This window comes from Phocoena phocoena, chromosome 13 (genome assembly GCF_963924675.1).
Source record: "Phocoena phocoena chromosome 13, mPhoPho1.1, whole genome shotgun sequence".
Lineage (NCBI taxonomy): Eukaryota > Metazoa > Chordata > Mammalia > Artiodactyla > Phocoenidae > Phocoena > Phocoena phocoena.
Window position 1 is genome coordinate 85,980,632 of NC_089231.1, and position 10,203 is coordinate 85,990,834.

Consider the following 10,203-nt stretch of genomic DNA (forward strand, 5'->3'; position numbering starts at 1 on the left):
TACTGATTAAAAAAGAGTGTTATAAGGAAAGACTTGGTGGATGCTGTTTAAAGAAAAAGAAAAAACTCTTCATTTGAAATATTTTTATGGACTCATTGTGAAGAGATGTGAGCAATGAAAGTATAACCACGTAGTAAAGAGCAGTGTTGCCAAAGTGGAAGAGATTAGAGACAGCAAGCAAGGCTCAGAGTGTTCTGACAGGTAACATGGGACCAAAGGAGATGCAGGGCCACCCAGGGGACGTGTCCTGCGGAGACCCTGTGCCACCAGCTGGTACGCACAGGGCATTGTTCGCTGAACGGCTGTTGTCTGTGTCATTGGGAAGCAATTCTCAAAGGAAGTAAACTGCATCTTCTTATGTGACCAGAAACCATCCTACAGAGCCTGACTTGACCTTAACAATGGGAATAGAGACTGACTGAAAAGCTCAGTGGTCCACCCCAGGAAGAAAAGTTTGTGCCGCTTTATGGTCTAGAAGAATAGCAGAACCCTTTAAAGATTCCCATCCACTTTGTTCTGTCATAATCCCAACGCAAGATACGATTAAGACCAAAGGCATATTCTCCCTGCTCTCCTGTTTGGAAATCCAAAACCAATCTTTCAGGGGTTTCTGTTTGCGTAGGTAGGGGTGTTAGTCCAGCAAAATATTTGAAGCAGTTGAGGGGAGGCTAGGATCACATTGCTGATTAACTTGAGACCCACTGCTTTTTGCGCAATGAAAGCGTTGATAGTGGCTGGTAATGGAGCCTTTGGGGATGGAGCTTCTGGGGAGAGCGGGCGTGGAAGGGAGGGCTACTTTGAGGGGATTAATCACTCCCTTACGAGGGTGGGCGTAAATTTCAGAAGCAGTTAGATGATGCAGATACCATTGGGTTAAACACTAAGGATGAGACTCCGGAGGCCATGTGGAACGTTTGGATGGATTCCAGGCAGTAAGAGCCCTGTGCTGAGAACGGGCTTGATGTAACATCTCCTGTGACACATCCCACGAGGTAGGAATCCAAGTCGAGAACACTCATGCCGACAAACTCAAGGATTTCTGATGGAGGTCAAGAGAGTTAATCCAGAGAAACCAGTCTCTGGCGGCATCAAAGGCACTCAGTACCTCCTGCTTTTACTCTCTTCTGTGTCTTCTCGTCACCCTTCATTCTTTCCCCACCCACCCGACATAGAGATGTCTGCGTCTGTGACACGGTCCCAGGTCTCTGGGATATTCAAAGTGATCTCACCAGGGAAGGACCACGCCATCTGGGGCATTTCCACTGGAGGGCTTTCTCACATCAGAACTCCAGTTCTGTCGTGTTGGGCTCTGCTACTCTCACGCAGATTAAGTATACAGAGGACTCATAGTATACACACATTTAACATTCACACGTTTAATCTGAAACACTTGCCGAAAAGAGAGAAACTAAAATAATAAGGTAAATACGATGCAGCCAGTTCTCACCACCATTCCACTCGAGAGGCGTCTGCTGTAGAATTGGTGTAGGGTGAGGAAGTGACTCTGTCCTTCCCCTGTTTAACCTCAGTTTGTCCAGCAAGTGCACGGCCCCCGCTTCTCCCCACATGTGTGATTCTGGTGTTTATGAGTCTACAAATAAGCTAGTTACTTAAAACCTAGTTCTCAAAAAAAAAAAAAAGTGTGGTCCTTTCCTAGTAAAAACTACAAATTAGGTGCATTACGCCCAGTTTAAGGGATATTCAAAGGAAGTGGAAATAGTAGGCCCCCCTTTTTTTTTTACCTTATGCACATGTAAGGGTTAAACTCTCACATAAGATTCAAATCCATTCTCCTACCTTTCCAAGACTTTCTAAGAATTTGACCTATTTTAAAAAATTGAGAAGGCAATACTCTTTAACAGAAGCTAATAGGTGTGGGAGCTTTAGGTTTGCAATGGGGGTCGTTAGTCTAATAGGAAACTTTAACAGGGTTTGCTACAGATAGGAGACAAGCCCGGCTCAAGTCTCAGACAGGTGCAACACTTAAAGAGCCAGGGAAGCTAAGCAAAACCATCTACTGTTAAACAAAGCAAAACTGGAAGCAAATAGAAAAAGAAAAAAAAGATAGTTACTTTCAACCATGCTGTGGGTTCATAGGTGTGCCTTGGAAACAAAGGTTTCTACTAAGTAGAAATTGTGTTTTTAACTTTTAAAAAAAGTTATGAATTACTTGAACCATACTTAAATATACACTCTAGCTTTGTTACAGATTAACATTCTGCCATACTGGCTTCAGAAACCTTTTTTTTTTAAAAGGCAGAAAACGGGACTTCCCTGGAGGTCCAGTGGTTAGGACTCTGCGCTTCTACTGCAGGGGGTGTGGGTTCAATCCCTGGTGGGGGAACTAAGATCCAGCACGCCGCAGAAAACATGAGAATTACGGTTGACTGTTAACTCCCTTCCTGTAAGGAACTAAGCCTTATATTGCGGTGCAAAGGACCATTCGGGACACAGGCTGGGGGCGGGGGTGTGTGTGTGTGTGGACTCATTTGATTTTGCTTCCCCTTCTTGTACCAAGACCTGGGAAGAGGTAATAAGTCCATTCCCACTGTTGCTGGCAACCCAAGTCAATTCACAAAGGCCACCTCACCGGGAGAGTAAACCCTGCTATCTCTTTATTCTGGCTGTATTAATGTTATTTCCCGTGCTACCTTGACATCAGGCAGGACAGACCAGACAATGCAGATTCACAAACATTTGTTTTAGGAGGTTTGTTACATAAGAAAAGCCAGAGGGCCCCTGTTTACTGGCCCTCTGTTGCTTACTTCTTCACAGCTAAATTCATTTGCTATAAGGCCTGCTGGCACCCAAATCGAATTTCTGTACATGCAGTTGTTTTAAATATAACCCAAATAAACATATTTTAAAACATTTTTTAAAGTATAGTTGATCTACAGTGTTGTGTCAATCTCTGCTGTACAGCGAAGTGACTCAGTTACACACATGTGGACACTCTTTTTCATATTCTTTTCCATGAAGGTTTATCACAGGATATTGAATAGAGTTCCCTGTGCTATACAATAGGACCTTGTTGTTTATCCATCCTATAGATGCAAGTTTGCATCTGCTCATCCCAAACTCCCAGTGCATCCCTCCGCCAGCCCCCTCCCCCCTTGGCAACCATCAGTCTGTTCTCTATGTCCGTGATTATGTTTCTGTTTCATAGATAAGTTCGTTTGTGTCATATTTCAGATTCCACTATAAGTGATATCATATGATATTTGTCTTTCTCTCTCTGACTTACTTCACTTAGTATGATAATCTGTAGTTGCATCCATGTTGCTGCAAATGGCATTATTTCATTCCTTTTTACGACTGTGTAGTATTCCATTGTATATATGTACCACGTCTTCTTTATCCATTCAACTGTCGATGGGCATTTAGGTTGTTTCCACGTCCTGGCTATTGTGAATAGTGCTGCTGTGAACATAGGGGTGCATGTGTCTTTTCTGAATGCCAAGGAGTGGGATTGCTGGATCCTATGGTAGCTCTATTTTAATTTTCTGAGGAACCTCTGTACTGTTCTCCATAGTGGCTGCACCAACTTACCTTCCCACCAACAGTGTGGGAGGGTTCCCTTTTCTCCACACCCTCTCCAGCATTTGTTACCAAATAAACAGATTTTTAGCCACCTAGTGCCTGCCTGCTTTGCATAACTCACAAAACTGCGGTCAGCCTCTGCTAGCCATAGATAAGACCCTAAGCCATTGCTGCCCTTAGGAGCTCTCTGATTCAGAGATTCCCCGCCAGGCGCTGAGAGACATTGCCTAGAAATGTGAGGTCCTTCCCAATTGCCCTCTACTCCAGCCTTCCTCTCCTGGCTGGTGGGCCCTGCTCTTCAGCAGGAAAGTCTCACACTGAGAGGGACTTCCCCTACCTGCCATCCTGTCCTAGTGCCCAAATAAACGCATTGTGTGTTGCTGCCATCTCGTGGTTATACATTTCACTTGATGGGCCCCCAAATCCCTAGAACACACTACAGAGATGGATGGATACTGAGCTACAGACCACAAGGCTTGTTGCTGTCCCTCTTCTAGGAACAGTTCAGGTCGATCTTCTGATAAATTCATCTTTTGTCTGTTATACACCCTCCTCCCAAACGCCTCTGTTATCTTGTGCTTATGTGAGACTAACTAGCCATCCTGGGGCTCCAGGCCTAATTACTTACTTCAAACATGACCATGTAACGTAGTGTCGTTAGAAGGAGGAGGGCACATAAGGGCTTGGGTACCGGGCATTGGAGACCCTGCAGTTCAGGTAGACTGGAGCCTCCTTCCACACTTAGCAAGCCATCCGAGCTAATCCTGGCTCTCTCACTCCGGAGGTCGTAGGAGTGCAAACTCTGTAGCTTTCTTCTTGTCCTCACGTTCTTCCAGTGTCTCACTGGCCAAGAGTCGACCTGCAAGATTGACTGAAAACATGTGTTTTCTCACTGAATCAAACACACGGTCCCTCCTCCAGTACAATCCGCCTCAGTCTTGGACAGAACCGTGTCTCCCACTTCTTTCCCCTTGTAGCCACGAGTCAGCGGGGGAGCAGCAGTTGCAAGGTGATTCCAGAGCTGCTTTGGGGGCCAGTGCTGTTAGTCAGTGTTTCCACTGGCACAGGATTTGAAGGAAACCCGTTCCACTGGGGTCAAGCTACTTGGCGTCACCTGCAAGTTATTCACCAAGAAAGGTCCGGACCATGATTTTAATAAAATCCAATCTAGGTCTCTCTCAGAAGAACTTGACGTTACCAGTTGTTTAAAAGGCTGCGCTAATGCAACCGGTGAATGGTGTTAATGTGAAACCAGCTGGACTCCTTCTGACCACAGGGTCTTCTAGGCTGGGAAGAGATGGGGTGAAGCTCGGGCAGCTGCAAAAGTGATGGAGGGTCTGACTCAAGTCTTCTTGGATTCACGATGTCAGACGTCTTCTTGGTGAAGTAATGTACAGCGTTAACTTTTGGATTTGGGGGAAGAGCAGAAGTTAGAGGTGGCATAGAGGATGATATTGTCATTTTTCCAAGTTGATGTTGTGACTTTTTTTTTTTTTACGTCTTTATTGGAGTATAATTGCTTTACAGTGGTGTGTTAGTTTCTGCTTTATAACAAAGTGAATCAGTTATACATACACATTTTTTTTTACTCCTTGTTGGAGTATAATTGCTTTACAGTGGCGTGTTAGTTTCTGCTTTATAACAAAGTGCATCAGTTATACATATACATTTTTTTTACATCCTTATTGGAGTATAATTGCTTTACAATGGCATGGATGTTGTGATGTTTTGTAAACGCCCTTAAACAGACAACAGACCTCTCAGCATCTTGTGTCGTCCTTATATTCCTACTTTCGAACACAGGCTGTCACATATGAGGTTCTCAGTGACCACTGCAGAATTAACAACGGTCTGTTTTTCAGAATTAAACGCCGTCTAAGTAAATATCAGCCATCCTTCATGTTTTATGGCCTGCAGCACACTGGGTAATTTTGCTGTGGCTCTAATATCTTCTTGTATAAAGCAGTCAATTGACCTGAGAATGGCTCAGAATATATTGCTCATTAAATTGAGTTCCAGACAAGACTGCAAGGGTATTAGCCTGATGCTCCAAAGTAGCAGGAAGTCTCAAGGGCATACTGCAATCATTCATTTGCTAAATAACACACACACACAACGGCTTAATTACAGCATTTTGCAGCGAAAAAGAATTGTGGTGATTTCCACATTAGAGTATCTCATTAATGAGCTTTGCTAACTGTTATTGGCAATATTCTGAAATGCCCTTTTGTTTTAAATTGTTTCTTAAATGGCTAATGTCATTTGCGGGAGAGGAAATTTCCCAAAACCTCTCATGGACGTGAAATGTTAGTGATTTAGAGACTCCTCAATGTTAATTTCTTCCGGGTTGGCAGGCCTCTACGGTATGAAAAAAAAGGCATTTTTGACATCTCTCTGTGTCTCCACATCATCAGCATTGAAGTTATTACAAGCAGCAAGGATCCAGATGAAAGAAAGAATGCAAATGTGAGGATTCTTTCACCAAGAGTTCGCAAACCCCAGCACGCTGTAGGTCATGGGTCATGCCTTTGTACCCCAGCTCTGCCACTAGTGATCTATGCTAGCGATCCCCAACTTTTTTGGCACCAGGGACCGGTTTCATGGAAGACAGTTTTTCCACGGATGGGGGTGGAGGTGGGGGGATGGTCACCTCCTGCTGTGCGGCCCGGTTCCTAAACGGTATTGGTCCATGGCCTGGGGGTTGGGGACCCCTGATCTATGCGACCCCCATCAAGATACTTCACATTTCTGGGCCCCAGTTTACTTTTCTATAGCATAACTAGGTTCATTCACTGATTCAACAGATATTTCTAGATTGTTCCAAATTCTTCTAGGCACTAGGAATACAGCAGCAAATGGGGCTAGACCAGGCTTCTGACTTCCAAGAGCTTATTTTCTAGTAGAAAAGAAAGACAATAAGCTTCTAACTGAATGTATACCTGACATAGTTCAAGCTAGGTATAATTTTATTAGGCCAATTAAATTGGGTAATTCCACTGAGAAATACTTGGGCATTCCTACTACAGGAGGGTGGCCAGGGAAAGCTTCTTGAGGGTACTGGCCTCCTAGCAGAAATTTGAATAATAAAAAGGAGTCAGATTTAGAAGTTTCCTAAGAAGAACATTCCAGGATGAGGGAATACCTAAGACAGAACCCAGGATAGTTCTTTGATCTCTTAAAGTGACATCAAGCGATCAAATTCAATGGTTCCCACACAGGGCATTTCAGAATAGTGTCTCATCTTTTTCCCAGGTTAGTCAGTGATATTCTAGGTCATCCTTTTACATGGCTTTTATTTTATTGTCCTTATTTGGGCTTAGATTTTTCATTATTAAATAAATGTGTGTGTGTGTGCGGGTATTTTAAGCCCAGCTTCCTGGACTCATTTACATCATTCTTTGACAACACCCATCCCTCTTAGTTACTCACTGTGACCAGAACAAAAAAAATTCTTCCAATCACACCTTCTTAGAGATCGCCATTTCTTGCTTTCCTCCTAGTAACTTGGAATTGCCAAGAAAATGGATGGAATTGAAAGGATATCATTTACCTATTATTTTAGTCAGTTCTGAATATAAAAAGAGCAAAATTTAGATTCTGGTCTTTGTCATTTCAGACCCTGTTGCCAGCCGTGGAGTTCTTTCTCCTTGTTAATCCATGTTCCATGAAACTCTCTTGGCACCTTTAGGTTCCAGACCCTGTAGAGAGCGGTGGGTTTAGGTTTCCTCTCACTCCACAAGAAAGCCACCTCCATAAAAGCAGGCGCTGTTTTCTCCACCCCTTACCTCTGGAGTCTAGAACATTTCTAGGACCAGAGTTAGCACTCAAAAAGCATTCATTGAATGAATGAGCCTCGTCATCAGATCAGATGACTTGTTTGTTTGTTTTGTTTTTTTGCGGTACGCGGGCCTCTCACTGTTGTGGCCTCTCCCGTTGCGGAGCACAGGCTCCGGACGTGCAGGCTCAGCAGCCATGGCTCACGGGCCCAGCCGCTCCGAGGCATGTGGGATCTTCCCGGACCGAGGCACGAACCCGTGTCCCCTGCATCGGCAGGCGGATTCTCAACCACTGCGCCACCAGGGAAGCCCCCGATGACATTTTATTGTGACGTGGCTGGGTAAGGCCACACAGGAAGGCTGGAATTCAGAGCAATAATGACTTGAAATTATCTCACAGATAATTATCACATTCAGCTTTTTATTCCTGGCTTTATTGAGATATAATTAGCATACTATGTAATTTTAAGGTATACGATGCAGTGATTTTTTTCTTTTTCTTTTATGGAAGTACAGTTGGTTTACAATGTTGTGTTAGTTTCAGGTGTACAGAAGAGTGATTCAATTATACATGATATATATATATATATATATATATATATATATATATACACACCTATTCTTTTTTATTTAATTTTTATTTTTATTGGAGTAAAATTGGTTTAAAATATTGCGGTTTTTGTAGGTGTACAAAATCTTTTCTAGTCATACATATATCTACTCATCTTCAGATACTTTTTTCCCCCGGTGACTTTAACTTTTTATTTTCTATTGGAGCATAGCCGATTAACAATGTTTAGATAGTGTCAGGTGCACAGCAAAGGGACTCTGCCATGCATATACAGGTATCCATTCTCCCCCAGACTCCCCTCCTACCCAGGCTGCCACATAACATTGAGCAGAGCTCCCTGTGCCATACAGTAGGTCCTTGTTGTTTATCTGTTTTTATATATAGCAGTGTGTATCTGTTAATCCCAAACTCCTAATTTATCTCTCCCCCTCCCTTTCCCCTTTGGTAAACATAAGTTTGTTTTCTCTGTCCGTGAGTCTGTTTCTGTTTTGTAAAGAAGTTCATTTGTATCATTTTTTTAGATTCCACACATAAGCGATATCCTATGTGATACACATCATATGTGCAGTGATTTTATATGTGTATATATTGCAGAATAGTTACCACAATAAAATTATTGAACACGTCTATTGCCTGACATGATTACAGTTTTTTTTTTTTGCGTGGTGAGAACTTTTAAAATCTACTCTCTTAGCGACTCTCAAATATGCAATACGATATTGTTAACTGTAGTCCGCATGCTGTACACTACATCGCCGGCACGTATTCGTCTTATAGCTAAAAGTTTGTACACTTTGGCCTCCTTCACCCACTTTCCCCTCTCTCCATCTCCCCACCTCTGGCAATCACCAATCTGTTCCCTGTTTCTGTGAGTTTGGTTTTTTTTAGATTCTGTATATAAGTGCAATTATTCAGCCAGGAGAACGAAGGAAACCCTGCCGTTTGCGACAACTTGGATGAACTCTTTATTTTTTGCTTTTGTTTCTCTTTCTGTCATTTGAAGTCAGGTGTGCAGATCTGAGGTAGCGAGTGTACAGTATTCCTTAGGTTGTTTCATGAAAACTACTGACTAAACTTAATAAAGTCAGATTTCTGATAAATAGGTTTATGAACAACTTCCACAAAAATGAGAGAGCTTAACGGATGCAACTTAAAGAGGGGAAATTTAAGGGAACAGGATCTAATACATTTGCACCAATTTATTCCTGCCTTGTGAGTGACGCGCGTAAATCAAGTAGCTTGATAATCCCTTGACAGACTAATAAATGAGAACCAGATTTTTTTAAATGGAAAATTGATATAATTAGAAAGCTATTAACTTTTTTCCCCACTCCAACATCATGGAATAAGTAAGCCATAGGGGACCTGTCCTTCAAAATAATTAAATTTCCAAATTAGCTTTTTGGTTTCAGAACGATTTGATTTAATCATTGTGTTAAGTTGAAATATATAAATGTGAATATTTGGAGGTCTGTTTCCTGCTTTTTTTCCCTCTCTGTAATTTTGGGAGCTCCAAAGCATGCATCCAGGGATTACTGTGTGCTGAGCCCGAGCCTCCTGCCCTGTAGGGTTTTGAGGTAGGTAGTATTACTATCCCATTTACAGGCAGGGAAACTGATGCACTGAAGTTGCATTTACTAACAGCCCTGGGGTTTGAATTCATGTTCTTATCTTAACTCACTACACTGTCCTGTTAAATACATAAGCAAGTAGGAAAGTAGAGAACGGATATTGGACTAAACCTCAGGCAGAAAAACCCAGAATCCTTGAAGGGGGCTGAACGGAGTCCCCCTTGACGTTCCAGACTAATTCCTCAGGTCACAACTGTAGGAGTCTCAATTCCATTGAGACCAGTGGCTCAAGCATCTCTGACTGCCTTCGGTGCCTCCTTCTTGAAGCTCATTTTCAGGAAGACTTTTCTTTTTTTTTTTTTTTTTCTTTATTTATTTTTCTTTTATTGAGGTAGAGTTCATGTACAATATTATATAAGTTACAGGGTACAATATAGAAATTCACAATTTTAAAGGTTGTACTCCATTTATAGTTACTATAAAATATTGGCTGTATCCCCTGTGTTGTACAATATAGCCATGTAGCTTATTTTTTTTTTTTTTTTTTTTTTTTTTTTTTTTTTTTAACATCTTTATTGGGGTATAATTGCTTTACAATGGTGTGTTAGTTTCTGATTTATAACAAAGTGAATCAGCTATACATATACATGTGCTCCCATGTGTCTTCCCTCCTGCATCTCCCTCCCTCCCACTCTCCCCCTCCCACCCCTCCAGGCTGTCCCAAAGCCCCGAGCTAATATCCCTG